The sequence below is a fragment of the Lissotriton vulgaris genome, chromosome 5 (genome assembly GCF_964263255.1).
Source record: "Lissotriton vulgaris chromosome 5, aLisVul1.2, whole genome shotgun sequence".
Taxonomy (NCBI): domain Eukaryota; kingdom Metazoa; phylum Chordata; class Amphibia; order Caudata; family Salamandridae; genus Lissotriton; species Lissotriton vulgaris.
The window spans coordinates 230,584,739-230,600,343 of NC_141693.1; the positions used below are offsets into that span (position 1 = coordinate 230,584,739).

At 44.5% G+C, this 15,605-nt stretch overlaps 1 long non-coding RNA gene across 1 annotated transcript; it reads left to right on the plus strand.

Moving 5' to 3' along the window:
• Positions 1-684: 684 nt before the first annotated feature.
• Positions 685-4,771, plus strand: LOC147710563 (uncharacterized). Its single transcript, XR_015295637.1, has 3 exons — positions 685-790; positions 3,358-3,437; positions 4,695-4,771. It is a non-coding gene; the product is annotated as an uncharacterized LOC147710563 (long non-coding RNA).
• The last annotated feature ends 10,834 nt before the right edge of the window (positions 4,772-15,605 follow it).

Genomic DNA, 15,605 nt, shown 5'->3' on the forward strand with positions numbered 1-15,605 from the left:
CGTGTCCTTTTCTTACGTCCATTGCTTACAATCATTGGCTAGCGGATCAACATCATAAATCATCTTCTTCATTGTTTTGCTTTTGTTGTCTCCAATCTCCATGCGTACTGTTTTTCTTTCTCAAACCTTTCCCAAAACCCCCGTACCCATCCATTAAACAAACCCTAACCCTCTTCCCCCGGGCTGCGTGGTTACATTGAGGTGTGATGTTTCTTACATTAAATATACACCAACAATTTGATCACGCGCTTGCTGGGGCAGATGTGGTCAAAGCAACAATAGTGAAATGTCAACAAGGCATGGCCAGGATCTTCTGCGGCTTCCCAACTCAAGCTCTGTGTATAACGCCAAATAATTTACCATTAACATCAAACAACGAATGCATCTAATGAATTGGCGTAATTTTTTGGGTTTAAAGTGTAAAGCATTATGATTTAGAAAAGTTTGACGTTGCCGTGAGTACTACAAGTAAAGTTGAACTTCTTCTTATCTTCTCTTGCACTTAGTTTCCAGTCCCCAAAACCATTGTTTTGTTTCAGTTTAGCAGTTGCAATATTGGGTCACCCATGCAATGTACTGTACTTACTTATACTACCCCCACATTGTCTGTCACGCAAATGACTGCCTCTTTCTTTTCGTCTCTAAATGCTACTGGCAGGGTCTGTCTACTACTATCACAGAAGTTCTGATTCTGAACCACAGATTCTTCGCCATTGTCTTGGAAATCAAATGCAGCCCTTGCAGTGCCACACTTCATGATAAATCATCATCATCTCATCAGCAATCACAGGTAAGATAAGTTTGCAGTGAGGTATAACGCAAGACAGACTGGTCGTTCTTCTAATACTACAAATATAACTCGGTGAGGGTTTACTGCATCTATCTGTTTGCCTGTTAAAGATGTGGGCAATATATTTTATTATTAAAAAGCACTGTCCGCCGACCTGCATGGCCAAATTAAACCTTGCGAGGTTGCACAACGTACATTATTTGGTGAAACACTCCCCCCTCCAACCCCACAAGAAACGCAAATGAACTTCAAATGTTTTCTTTTGAACATAACTTTGTGTCTCGTTTATTTTTAACATAATGTAATATATAACTAAAGATGATACAAAAATAAAATATATATAAATCCTACACCACAGCTGTCCCTACCCGCCTCCCCTAACCCCAACCAAATTCCCACGCTCAATGTCATGTTAAAGAAAAGTAAAAACCCAACACCCAATTCCCACCCACCAACAAAAGGATTGAAAAAGGGGCAAACAGGGTCCATCTCATAGCCGGCGGGCTTTTAAGTGTTGATCCACCAGGATCTTTACACGCTCCTCTATTTGTCTTGTAGTCTGACTGCTTTGAGCCTCCAGCCTGGCTACCCGGAGTAGAATTTTTCGCTGGAACTGGCGGCACCTACATTGGCAGCCATGTTGTTGTGGGGGGGTGGACGATGCGGGGAAAATCTGGCGGCGGGCGGCTGCCTGACCACGCCGACGTACTCCTGCAGGCTTGGAGGCCGGGGCATTGGAAGAGGCAGAAGCTGCTGCCGCCGCCTCCTCCTCCTCCTCCTCGGCCTGAGCCACCAGCCGGCGGTAGGCCTCAACGATGGCCTGCAGTTTCCGCTGACAGGCCCGAACTGCCAGCTCCTTCCTCGTTGGTTTAGAAGGAGTAACTATAAAGAAAGAGACAGAATTGTTGTAATCAAAAATCCCAGCAAATCAAGAACACAAAATGGATCCAACACATAGTGGGCGGCACAGTACAGTAGCAATAGCAAGCAAGTTGAGTACCTAAAATGTTGTTTTATCTATCTTGAACATTCTACGCCTTATATACTTCATTTGTCTGCCTTTTTGGCACGGCATTATGCCTGCCCTAGTAAAATAGCATGGGTGTACTTCAACGGTCACATACGAACACCTGTCTTTTCCATATCTCGTTTTTTTATATCATATACTCTGTGCTTCCGGGAAAAGTGACAGTCTCCAACTAACATTAATTAACAGTGGCCAGCTAGTACTAGTAAATGTCTACTCTAGAGACTATCATTCTTTATATCGCCAACAAACGTTAGGTGGTTTGTGTTTCGCCAGCAACGACCCGGAATGCATCCAGTCGTCCCCTCCTTCCCTTGCCTTTGGGTTTAACCAAAACACCGCTGCCAACACTAGTATCCACTATCCACTAACCACCGATATTGGAATTGGATGTGTCTCCCACCCACGCAGGCAGCTGTGTTTTCCCCTTTCTATGCTTCCACAACGACCCACGCATCCAACTGCTCTCAAACACCTGCATTGCTGATTCCAAAGTATCCTTCTATATTATATGATTGGAGCTTTTTCCTTGCTCCTTTCATCATACTTAAAATCAATCTCATGTTAATCCATCGCGGTCATGTAATGTTGTGGATAAGACTTTTTTAGTCTGCCACCAACCTTTCACAGCTGAGTTGTAGTCACATAGAAGAGGCCTGTATAACTTATTTTATCAATTCTCGCCGGTGGTAATGCTTTTGCTAAGCTTGGTAATGACAACGGTGGCGTCATATATTGTCCAGTAGAACTTCAAGTTCATTATAAATATCAGAGTACAGTGAGGAAGTTTTCCCCACCCACCAAGTAATGCGGATCACTATTGAATGTAACTTACCATCGCCCACCGTTGTTGTCTCCTCCCCCGCTGCTGCCGGTGCTGCTGTAGGTGCCTCTGGTGGTCCTCCATTCCCCTCCGGGATCGCCTCTGCTGCCGCCGTTGCAGCGCCGCTGCCCCCGTCGGCACTGGTGGATGGTACCGGTTCTGCAAAAATAAAAATAAGTAATTAAGTACACCTTTTTAGATGGATGCACAGCCCCCATTGTACTTGTTCACCAAGAACGGAGTTCTGCAAAACAGTTAAGTACAACGTAATCAGTAGTAGTCCACATTGCCTAGTACAGCAGAGTAAGTAACACACTACACATATTAGCATTTATTTGGTATGGTATGGTACCCAAGCTCATCTCATCTATACTGCTACCCTAGTCTAGTCCTTGGAAAGTTAGACTGAACCATGTAACCTAACCAGTTTGTACATCAATGACATGTCTACAGTTTTGCGCATGCTACCTCACAGCTTGTTGCGCAGTACGAGAAGACGCCTTTGAGGCCACATGATAGTTCAAAGCATACACCTGAAGAGTTTGGAAAATAGAAAGGCCCGTATTTACTTTTTGAATGTGGATTGTGGAATCGAGTTTCCTTACAGCCTCAGGTTACACCTTTTTTTTTTAGCATGACAGCTAAAAAGTTGAATACATGTATGTAATGTTTTCATACTGTCTAACGTGCACCACTTTTGTCATTATCTTTCAGCAGATGAGAAGATTTCCTTCTACGAAGCAAAGATTTCCAGAGCTTACCAAAAAGAGGCATATGCAACCAGTATACGTTCAATGGTGAGGGGTCTCCGACATTTCCCACATTTCCCTATCGTGCACTGGTAGCTGTACAAATGTAGATTACTTTTTATTCAGCCTTTTTTAACTCTGGATTTTTTCTGGTGGCCCTGCCCTTGACGCATTTCACAGAACAACTTAAAAACATCGATGTTACTTACTTAGTTACTTCTAACAAAATAAAGGTTTTGAAGTACCACATTGACTCGGAAGTATATTTTCAGTGTCTGTTGTCTTGTAGACTTACACGAGAGAGTGAGCAAAAGGGGGTTACTTAGGTTATGGATTGTGTAATAAAAGCATTTGGCATCTTCATATTGGGGTTCAGGAAAGGGGTAATTGAATAATTGACCAATGACTGAGCCCATATAGGTTGTCGTTCATTGAATTGTGGGTTCCTCTGAGTTCTGTGACTGAGGTGTAAGACTGTAAGTAAGTAAGGTCCAACCTGCCTATCAACAACAACATCCAATTTTGGGGTGCATACATAGTTATGTATGTGACTGCATAGAAGAATACCCGCAAGAGTAGTAGTGGTATTCATTACTAACGCTTACAAAATAGTAGACCAACATCTGGATGCATACTTGGTTGGTGTCAATTGGCAAAGAAGAGACATTACAGAGGAAAAAGCATAAGACAGGAGTGGACCCTGTGCCTTCCGCTATTCGATCACAGATTTTTTGAAAAGATTAATACCTTAACTAAAGAGTGGGCAACAGGGCAAGCTTACCTACAGACAGTCTAGTAGTAGCACAGAGAGTCATAAGAGAGGCTCTTTCAAGGAACAGAAAGGCAGGGACAGATAGTAATACCCAAAATTTTGAAAACATAAAACAAAAACAAGCATTTGTCAAAATTTAGTTAGGTGAAATGTCATTAATCGGTTGGAAAAAAAGCTCCGTTAGAAAGTTAGGGAAATATCATTGTTCCAAAAGAAAACACTGTTGGACTTACTAGGGACAGCAGCAGGATCCTCAGTAGAGGAGCTCTGTGCCTGTGGTTCTTCGCGTTCACCCGCCGACTCGGTCCCAGTCTTCTGCTTGCCCCTGGGTTCTGTGGTTCATGTAAGAAATAATAATAAAGAAAGAGGAAAACATTGAGTGCTGTGAAACATAGACAGCATTTCAAAAACCACTGCTACAACATTAAAAGAAACAAACATTGGTCTACCAAATGACTACTGCCTTGCATGATTCACTGACTAGTGTACTTGGAGAAAACAAATCAAATGTTCCATAAACATTCTGATTGCAGATTACTAAGTAACACAGAGGCAGTAAGACCTGAACAACACCACAGATTCAAGAATGGGGTAATCAATCAATTATCTGTAAGTAGCCATTTCTTTTTCATTTTTTGCCAGCAAAATGCATAGATCACAAGGAGGAGACATGCTTAACTTTGTGCATACTAACTAACACGAAATTGTACGTTCATGGCATCATATTTTGTTTTGCTACTGACTGAATGCTACTGCTGCCCTACCCACTCAATAAACAAACTACATCAGTTCTATGGAGGGCTGAGGCAGGGGCGGCTCTAGGCTCATGGTGGTCCTGGACTCCTGGCCAGGGAGCGTAGGTGGGGGGCCCGGAAGAGGAGGTCGGGGCGGAGCACGGAGGCCAGTGAAGAGGGGGGAGTCAGGGTGTTTGGAAGTGGAACAGAGCCGGAGGCACCAAATCCCTGCCAGGGGCCGCTACGCAAATATGTATCCATCCTCTGAGGATTATTAAATTAAGGATATATATTGGTGGGGTGGCCCCTGGCGTTTGGTGGCCCTGTGCAGTTGCACAGCTTGAACATGCCTAAATCCGGCCCTGGCTGAGGTAAGAAGAACAAAGTAACTTTTGCATTCATTGCCAGAGGAGTATTCATGCAGAAGAGAAGGCCGTGAAAAAAAAATTATACAATATGCATTGCAAACACGTACAATTATCCATCAACGGCTATTTCACTGACGGACAAAGGAAGGACAAGACTCTATTAATAGCATTAACTAACTTCAGTTCTCTACAATAAAGAAAATCTCACACCAATAAACAGCAAAAGCTAGCGCCAAATTGAACACGCAAGAGTCAGTGAAGATGAAGAAGCGCAGCACAGACCAGTGTCATACAATTACAGTAGATATAATAACGGAATACATCGGAAATGTAACTAGGAGCACCAGTCATCGCGTTACTTATTCAGCCAAGATTTACAAAGATACAATAACAATACTTATACTACTATAGAGATATATCATACACACACTTTTTTTTTTGGGGTAGCCACTCACCAAGACCCACGACCTCGACGCCAAGCAGGTCCAACAGGTCCTGCTCCCGGTCCAAAATGTCTGTCCAACGGTGGGTCAGCTGATGGTGGGTACGCCGGATACCGGAGCAGCGGAAGACTGCCCGGCGCACCTTCACCCACCGCCGGAGACGCTCCTCAATATGCTGGTAGCCGGAGCCGGGCCTGCCACCTGCTGCCAACATCAAGGGGAGGTAGCGCTGGATAAAAAACACCAGGGCAGCCACCTCCTCCTCCCCAAAAAGTTGGCGGGGCCTCACCCCTAGGGGGCGCATTCTGCCGCAAGGCAGCCTAGTTTTTTGGGGCACTGGCGCCTTGCCCTTTGAGCCGCCGCTGCTGCTGGCGCCCTTGACCATGGTTCTGGGTGGAGGGTAGAAGAAAACTAAAAGTTCAAGACAAAAAGGTAGGGGAAAGAAGAAGCAAGGTAAAAGAACAAGAAGGAAGTAAAAAGCAATAGAAAAGTTGTAAAAGTAGAAATAAAATGAAAAATATAAACCTAGGCACAGAGAGAAATAGGTAATAACTAAAGAAAGTTAGAAAAAGTGGGTAAAAAGACAAGGATTAAAGAGATTTTAACAGGATGCAAAAGTAGGCCCAAAACCATAGCCAGAGTGTGTGATCCAAGATGGCTGCGCCCATCGCGACCGCATGGGTAGGTTCGCGCGATATTTAGCGCGATCATGCACTTTTGTAGTGCGAACGAGAAGATGAGTTCCCGAACATGTCTTGCACAACGCGACCACGTTAATTGTGACCCGGAACAGGAAATAAGGGAACGCAAGCAGGCGGGACAAACCTCTGGGGTAATTTAGCGCGCTAGCCATCCCGAGCATGCAGGCAACGCCCCGAACACGCGCACCGCGCTCCCGAAGACGAAAAACGGCGCGCGAACGGGCCCAGCACGCAACTCCGCATGGTTGCGGAGCTACGCGTAGTTAGCGGAGTGCAACTACGTCTTCGCGTAGCTCCGCGGAGTCCGACTCCGCGAACTACGCCCAGGGTTAGTATTGGTGTGTCAATAATTTCAGGAATGGTAGTTTGTATTTAACACTTGGTGTATCAAAGATTAGATTAGAGTGTGAGCAGGTGCATCGTATTATCACATGGATAATGTCATCAGTGATGTCATTTGAGATGTCATCAGTGATGTCATCAGTGATGTCACTGACCATGTCATGAATGATGTAATATGTGACATCATCGGCAGTGGATTGCAGGCGCGCAAGTTATAGTGAGTCCAACTAACTATAACGTGGGAATTTCAATGGTTTTGTATGAGTAAAATGTTCAGCTAACTATAACTGGTGTGAAACCTATGGTTTTTTCAGTGAATATATATATATATATATATATATATATATATATATATATACACCTTCATGTGATATGCCTTCATGTGTTGATCAGGCACCTAGCTCAGCTTGTGCAAACATAGAAACATATAATAATTTAAATATTTGTATGCATTTATGTATTTATATGTGTATGAAGGTATATATCATTTCTATAGCATGTACCTAGCCAAAAGACATCCGAGTACGATACAAGATTAAAGACAAGTATAAATTCAACAAGTGATAGGAGAAGTAGCTGGCTTGTGGAGCATTAATGTGTTGTGATGTAGTGTTCTTCAAAGAGGTGCATCTTCAACTATTTGCACAAAGGGAGCAGCTTTGAGGGGGGTCATGATGGATATAGGGATGTCGTTCCGGATCCTGTATGCATAGATGGAAAAGTCCTAACGTCTTGTGTTTTCTCCATTTTAAGGTCTCGCCTGTCGATGCGCATGCGCATCGAGCAAGCGAGACTATGGGGGCTTATCCACTCTTTATCCAACTTGCAAGGAATCGTGCCGATTCCTTGCAGTGCCCGTGACTTTTAAGCTCAATGCGCATGCGCATTGAGCTTAAAAGCGCGTGCACATGCCCCCAGCCGCCTGCCTTGCCTACTCTCCCGCCCCCTCACTTCTTGATTGCACGGCCGCTAGGCCGTGCCTCCCCTACTCTCCTCCTCCTACTCTCCTCCCCTCGCCGTCTGTTCCCGCACTCCTCCCACACCCCCGCTCCGCCCCCTCCCCTGCCTGCCACGTCGCGTCGCATTTCTCCTCCCCCCTCCCCCCAGCCGCCTGCCTTGCCTACTCTCCCGCCCTCTCACTTCTTGATTGCACGGCCGCTAGGCCGTGCCTCCCCTTATCTCCTCCTCCTACTCTCCTCCCCTCGCCGTCTGTTCCCGCACTCCTCCCACACCCCGCTCCGCCCCCTCCCCTGCCTGCCATGTCGCGTCGCATTTCTCCTCCCCCCTCCCCACAGCAATGCCCTCCTCCGGGTTTCTTCTCACAGCCTTTGTTTTGTGTGTCTTGTCTTTTTTTTTTTTTTACTACATTTTGTTTCTTGATTTGTCTCTTTTTCAGCGTTCTCACGTCGTTTGTTATTCTTTGTGTACCTCTAAGTAGATTTAATTCTGAAATGTGGGTGCCAGTTTCACACCCAACCTCCCTCCGCCTCTCTTTCTTTCTTTTTTTTATTTATATCGGAATGGGACATTTATCGCACAGTTCAATGTGTGATGAGAGTACCACTCCCGTGGAAGCCTCGTTCTTGATCAATGGCCGGATCCGGCCTCCGCTGGTCATTATGCCCCCCACACTGCACGGCCCAGTCACACTCTTATTTTTGTGTGCAATAGCACTGTGCATGCATGTGTTTGAGAGTATTTTGTACGTGTGTGCAAGAGGTATGATTGCAAACACACAGAACACTTAAAAAGCGCACAATCATTTATAAGAAAAATGCCAGCGCTAATTGCGTTGCCAGTGCTTTGTTGTGGTTCACAGTGGCTCGGCTTACACTGCAGAACCTTTCAAAGAGAAGCAAAGACTAAAGTCAGAATGTGTAAATCGTGAGTTCTATTGTTTTTATTGCTGTGGTTTGAAGTGTGATTAGCTTCCGCCTGTCGTGCAACATCAGACGTCAGACTGCACGCGCAGCCTAACTTGAAACATCTTGCACCCACTTCTAGGAGTGTGCTTGCTTCCTTCTTGGCAGGAGCAGATGTGCCGCTGGCACCGCAGATGGGAAATGGACATTTGTCCATGAGCTGAAAGCAGAAGAGAGTCCACAAGTCGAAGGCTCTTAGGCAGATGTTCTGTTTGTATGTTTGTGACTGTCGCATTGTGTGCATAGGTGCAGGTTTGTGTTTGAAGGTTTGCATGTGTTTGTGTGGCTGGGTCTATGTGTATGCTTTATATGTTTGTGGCTGCAGCCATTGTGTGTTTGTGTACCTGTTTTTGTGCATTCCTCTATTTGAGTCTGTTTTGGCACGCACTTGTGCAGGTATATGTGTATTTATAATCTGTGTGTATGACTGTTTTTGTTCGACTTCTTTGTGTTGAGTGTCTGTCTCGGCTCCCTGTGACATCAGCAGTGACATATGGGTTAAAGCTTTGAATGCAGGAAGGCCCGGAACGACTTTCATCTTCCCAATCTCAGTAATACCGCAACACCTGGCAAACCTTTTCAGCAAATTCTACTTGGCCGTCAGTCCGGCAGCCTCACCTCACCATTTCTAGCTTGTTGAAACAAAAAACTAGTACGTTTTTCCTGCTTATACAGTTTACTGCTGGTTAAATAACGTAAGCAGCTTATACGTAATTCATGATTTCTCAAATCAAAGGCTGGCTGTGCATAATTAAATGGTACGTCAATATATTGTCTGAAATATCAGAAACCTTTAAAGGTGAAGGAGAAATCGGACTACAAGTTATTTGCATGTGAGAGGAGTCTACTTAATTGTTCTCATATTGCAAGAGAAACTCCTTCCACCTTTAAAATACCTTTACTAACTGTAATTTTTCGGATGAACCTACAAACGAAGGTTCTTTGTATTCGGCTGTAAAAGACTAACATAATAACGCAATAATATATTTGACTTTTTTTCACAATTGAGTTTGATGTGGTCTGTTCCGAACCTTTGAGCTGTGAATTTTGATCGTGCTTATTTGGTTATCCATTTGGTTTCAGGTTAATGTTTATTGTAATCTCCAATTCAAATTGTGTATTCTAGGAAATAGTTTAGAGATATGGCATTATTATCTTGAACGTTTTTGATTTTTTGAAACCATATATTTGTTTCAGCCTCACTCACCCTCAACCCCTCACCCTCACTCACCCTCAACCCCTCACCCTCACTCACCCTCAACCCCTCACCCTCACTCACCCTCAACCCCTCACCCTCAACCCCTCACCCTCACTCACCCTCACCCTCACTCACCCTCAACCCCTCACCCTCACTCACCCTCAACCCCTCACTCACCCTCACTCACCCTCAACCCCTCACTCACCCTCACCCTCACTCACCCTCACTCACCCTCACTCACCCTCACCCTCACTCACCCTCACCCTCACTCTCACTCACCCTCAACCCCTCACCCTCACCCTCACTCACCCTCACTCACCCTCACCCTCACTCACCCTCCCCCTTACTCACCCTCAACCCCTCACCCTCACTCACCCTCAACCCCTCACCCACCCTCAACCCCTCACCCTCAACCCCTCACTCTCACTCATCCTCACTCACCCTCAACCCCTCACCCTCACCCTCACTCACCCTCACCCACCCTCAACCCCTCACCCTCACCCTCACTCACCCTCAACCCCTCACCCTCACTCACCCTCACCCTCACTCACCCTCAACCCCTCACCCTCACTCACCCTCACTCACCCTCACCCTCACTCACCCTCACCCTCACTCACCCTCACTCACCCTCAACCCCTCACTCACCCTCACCCTCACTCACCCTCACCCACCCTCACTCAGCGCAACCACAGCATCTTCACTAAATATATTTAATAAACTTTAAGCTATTGGCAATATAAAATAAAATCCATTTTATTTACGTATTAATTATTAATTGTTTTTTAAAGCCATTGATTTTTTTTATATCAATACATATAAGTCACATATAAGTCCCGTTAATACAAAACATGTTGCTTTACAAATGCTAGAGGTGTCACATTTACAAAAATTATAACTATTGGCTTTGTAAAGAAGAAAGCTATTAATTTAGCTATTTAGAAAAAACAACACATAAATAAAAAACAAAAAAATAAATAACACCTATAGCTCAAACTTTACTACTGCGAGACCTATTGCATTTCCAATGCTTGTTGCATTTCGTAGTCTGCAGTCTGATGGTTTCTTACCTGCGGGTCTGCTTAGAAACACCAGAGATGGTGTGCTTGTTTGCGAGATAAACAGGGTGTTGGTGTCCTTCTAAAGGAAGCAGCTGGTTTGAGATGGGGCAGACCAGCACAAAGACCAATGGAATTCTATCAGAGTGGGCATGATGTGGTCATAATTCCTCGGGCCTTAGACGTGCTATGGTGTGCAGGGAACCCAACGGGTGCCAGTGTGGAGCCTGCAAGGCCATGGATCAGGGTGGTACCAGCATCCACCACCTGCAAGAGTACGAAGGCTTGAACAGCAGTTCTGAATCTGTATTCAAAAAGGGTAAGAAAGCCCTTCTATAATGTATTCCATCACCAAGGAAGATCACTGACATATCACCCTCTTCCAAAGGGTTTCTCATTGTGTACTACACACACTTATGAGAATTGATTTCTTAAAACGCTGCTATAACCAAACCGATTGTGGTCCTGGTTCTAGGGAAGCACTGAAGGGCTCCCATTTGTTATAATATTGGAAGCAACATTTCGAGACAAACACTAGTGCAGAGCTGGCAGTGGCAAACCAATGAGAGAAGGAGAAAAGGCAAATAAATATTAAGGGTCTGGGGAAAAAATAATTAGTGTTCAATTCAGACCAGACGTAGCTCTAGGTGTAAAAGGGAAGAAACTGGAACTTCTGCCACCTTTCATGGTGGGCTTTCAGAAAGCTAAGTCTGTAAGATATGATTGAAGACCAGTCAACCAAGATCAGGCGGCTGAGCTCCACCATGGCTTGCAGGGATACCTCAGTAACTAGTGGTGCAGGAGGCGTTTAGGCCACTAGTTAATCCACTATCTAGTGCACATATCATCCTGTAGTTAAGCTGTTGGAGGTGTGAGTAGGAAATCCACTGCATTCCCGTGACCCCTCTCCTTTAAATTAGACCATGCAACTTTCTCATCAAACCTAACATTTTACAGGTCAGAAACTGCAGCTTTTCTCGTGTGTCATGAACAGCAAATATATGTGAAGAAATAAAAAAAACAAAAAAAACATGAAAGTGTGAAAAGCAGTGGAATGCAATAATTTAGAAATCACACTGTGGGTCAGAAAGGATTTACTGGAAACCTTGGCGGCAGTGCATAGAAACATGCCAGGAAGCACATTACACTTTAAACAGCAGCATGTGGAAGCAGGTGGGGTCAATAGCTGCAAATAATCATGCCCCTGAGAATTTGCTGGGAATGCGATCAAAAACAACATCTGGAAATCACTTTATGCGAAGTCTGGAAGGCAATATGACAGCAGCATCGTTACCAGGGATATAACAAATAAACAAAAAGATAACATTTGGCGGGAAGGGAATAGAATACCAACAAACTAAACTATATGCAATAATATAAAGTATCAAATCTAAGGGTTTGCTTTGGTGTTGGGCGGTCGGAGGCTACTCAGTCAGGATGGCTGGGGGCATGGCCTCCACTATCCCAAGGGACCTACTCCTGCCATAGTTAGATGTGTCCACCAGCCCTGCAGACAACTCTAAAAAGTGGCAGAAGCGAGAAACGTAGTCATAAATGGACAGGCAGTCCAATTTATGATGGAAATAAATAAAGATGATGCAAAAAGGTGTAGAGTGTAGTCGCCGCAACACTCTATGCCAGTCTAAGCCGATGGCCCATACTCCGTTAGCAGGGCACCGGGCATTTCCCTGGTGGGTTACCAGGGAGGGGGCGGGTTTTAGACCCCTAGGTTCCATTTTTGTTATAGGGGGTCGGTTTTGCAGCATAGCTGCAATATCGGCCCCCTGCAACAAAAGTGGCACAAACCTTTCCCGCTAGCCCCCACTCGCTACCCCCCGGGGACGGCTATGATTTCTGCCAGGGCCAGTTTCGGTTCCCAGTCCAGGCCTGTCCATTGGGTCATCAGAGGAATATGTCAGTGGCGGAGATAAATTAAGTTCTGTCATCAACATACTTTTGGTCCAACCACGTTATGCTTCGTCATCGACAAATTTCAGTCTGCCCGCTTCTAAATGATGCGAGCGCACCAACAGTTTGGTGGACAGGATACTCATTAGCCATTGCGACAAAGTACCTTCTATGCCAAACTTTAAATCAGCCTCTTAATTGTGCAAATGAAGCTATGTCCACAGGGGTGCGAAACATATATATTTTTTTATAAGTGACAGGTGCTGAAAATCAAAGATAGGAAGACATAGGTCATGGCTACATTGGAAAAGGACCAGCCTTGAGAGGCAATTTGGTGGGGCTGATTGAGAGTTAGCGTGAGTGGGTACCTGGTGACAGCTAAGATAAGCATTGAAAAGTCAATAGGTGTCAAATTTTGGACCCATTGGCTTTACCATTACGTTTTCTGATGGTGTGCATCATCGCCAAAAATCTTTTTTTTTGTCAATGCAGTGCAGCATTGGATAAAATAAATAAAAAGAAAAAAAGGTGTGATGACACCCCTGCTTGCTGCCTACGAAATGATATAGGCACCTTTTTTTTTTACTTATCGGTCTTAGTTGAATCATAAATACAAATGTCAAAAGTATTTTATAAGGCAGCTGGCTGGAAACTTGCTGCCTGTTCCGCCAAATATATAATACCTCCTGTCCGTCACCAGAAGGTAGTTATACATAGGACAATGGGCCCGATTCACAGAATGAACTTAAGACTCAATCCTAAACTTACTACTGTTTTGGTATTCACAGAATGCACTTGCTACTTTTGGTATTCACAGAACGAACTTACTCATTTCGGTATTCACAGAAGTTAGGACTCCTAACTTTACTACTGCTAAATTGAGAAAAATCCTAATTTTAGGACTTTCGGTATTCACAGAAGGCATTTAGGAATCCTAAAGTTAGTAGTCCTAACTTTACTACTACTAAATTGAGAAAAATCATAATTTTAGGACTTTCGGTATTCACAGAAGGCATTTAGGAATCCTAAAGTTAGGAGTCCTAACTTTACTACTACTAAATTGAGAAAAATCATAATTTTAGAACTTTCGGTATTCACAGAAGGCATTTAGGAGTCCTAAAGTTAGGAGTCCTAACTTTACTACTACTAAATTGAGAAAAATCCTAATTTTAAGACTTTCGGTATTCACAGAAGGCATTTAGGAGTCCTAAAGTTAGGAGTCCTAACTTCTGTGAATACCGAAATGAGTAAGTTCATTCTGTGAATACCAAAAGTAGTAAGTGCATTCAGTGAATGCCAAAAGTAGTAAGTTCATTCTGTGAATACCAAAAGTAGTAAGTGCAATCTGTGAATACCAAAACAGTAGTAAGTTTAGGATTGAGTCTTAAGTTCATTCTGTGAATCGGGCCCAATGTTTCTATACAAAAAGCTTTTCTGGACTTAGTCATATCTTTGGTGCTGATCGACAAATCTTCAGGAAATTTCCCAAAAAAGTGTTCCGGTAAGTCTAGTTGTGCATGGAATGTTTTGGCTCGATTTGTGATGCAGGGGGCTGAGAAAAAGGGGGAGGGTAAAAAAAAGTGCATTTTGCATGTTAATTCCCATAGGGATTTTGAACATGACTATAGTCCAAACTGCTTGATGGAATTACACCAAATTTTGGTCCAGAAAGCGGGTTTTTTGGTGTAAACCCTTTCAGTAATTTTAGAGTAATAAACAGAAAAACAAATTTGGATATCTAGAGGCGTGGATCCTTCGCAACTAACGACAAGGTTGTGCAGAGATCTGCAGAACTCTGACTGGTTGCCAACCTTTTAACTAGGAAGTGTTGGCAGGCATGAGTCCAAAAAAGAAGGCAACAAAAAAAGTTACGGGCCAGGATAGAATACCCTATCACCCTAGCCTTAGTCCAGAGCAAAAAAAGCATTTTTTTTATGAATTGACAGTGAAATTTGAAAAGATTCGTGAATATCACTGTGAATGTAAAAAAAAACACAAAAAAAGCAAGAACAGTTTTTAATGCAGCCCAGGGTTAGGCCAGATCCCGGGGACATGCAGAGTTTAATAAATAATATGGAGGGGGTGCCCCAGGCTTAGTTATGCCCAGGGACCACCACCTCCTCAGGGCTAATATCAATATTAAACAGGGGGCTGTACAGACCTCCTGCGCCCTAGAACCATCATCTTTCCAAGTTTTTTAAAAAAAAAAAAGATATAGGGGGGCTGCACGGACCCCTGGGCCATGGGGACCACCACCTAAAATAAATATTAAAGAGGTGGTCTGCGCAGACTCCCTCCCCCCGGGGATCACCACCTCCCCAGTATTTTAAGAAGAGGGATGGGGCCGCGCAGCCCCCCTACCGGGCCATATATGGCCCCAGAGACCACAACATCCCCAGGACAGGCCCGTGCAGAACAAAGGATGGAAGCTGCGTGGCCCACTCCTGAAGCCATATATGGCCCTGGGGGCCATCAACAAACAGGGCTGACTCCTGCTATTTCTCGATGTGCCCACTCTAAGGAGATAGCTGTTTGCTGTTGCTTGGAGGGAGCTCCCTCCGAGCAAAATCAAACACTCCACTTCCAGCAAGAGGGAGCTGTCAGAGTGCTCCCACCTTCTGGAAGCAGAGTTTTCATCTCTTAACCTGCCCACAGACATGCGGGCAGGGAAAGAGATGAAAGAGTTGCTTGCACGCAGTGAGCTGCATTTCTAGCAGCTCCCTGTGTGTGAGAGCAATGCTGGCCCCAACAGGAGATGGGGAGCTGGCTGGGA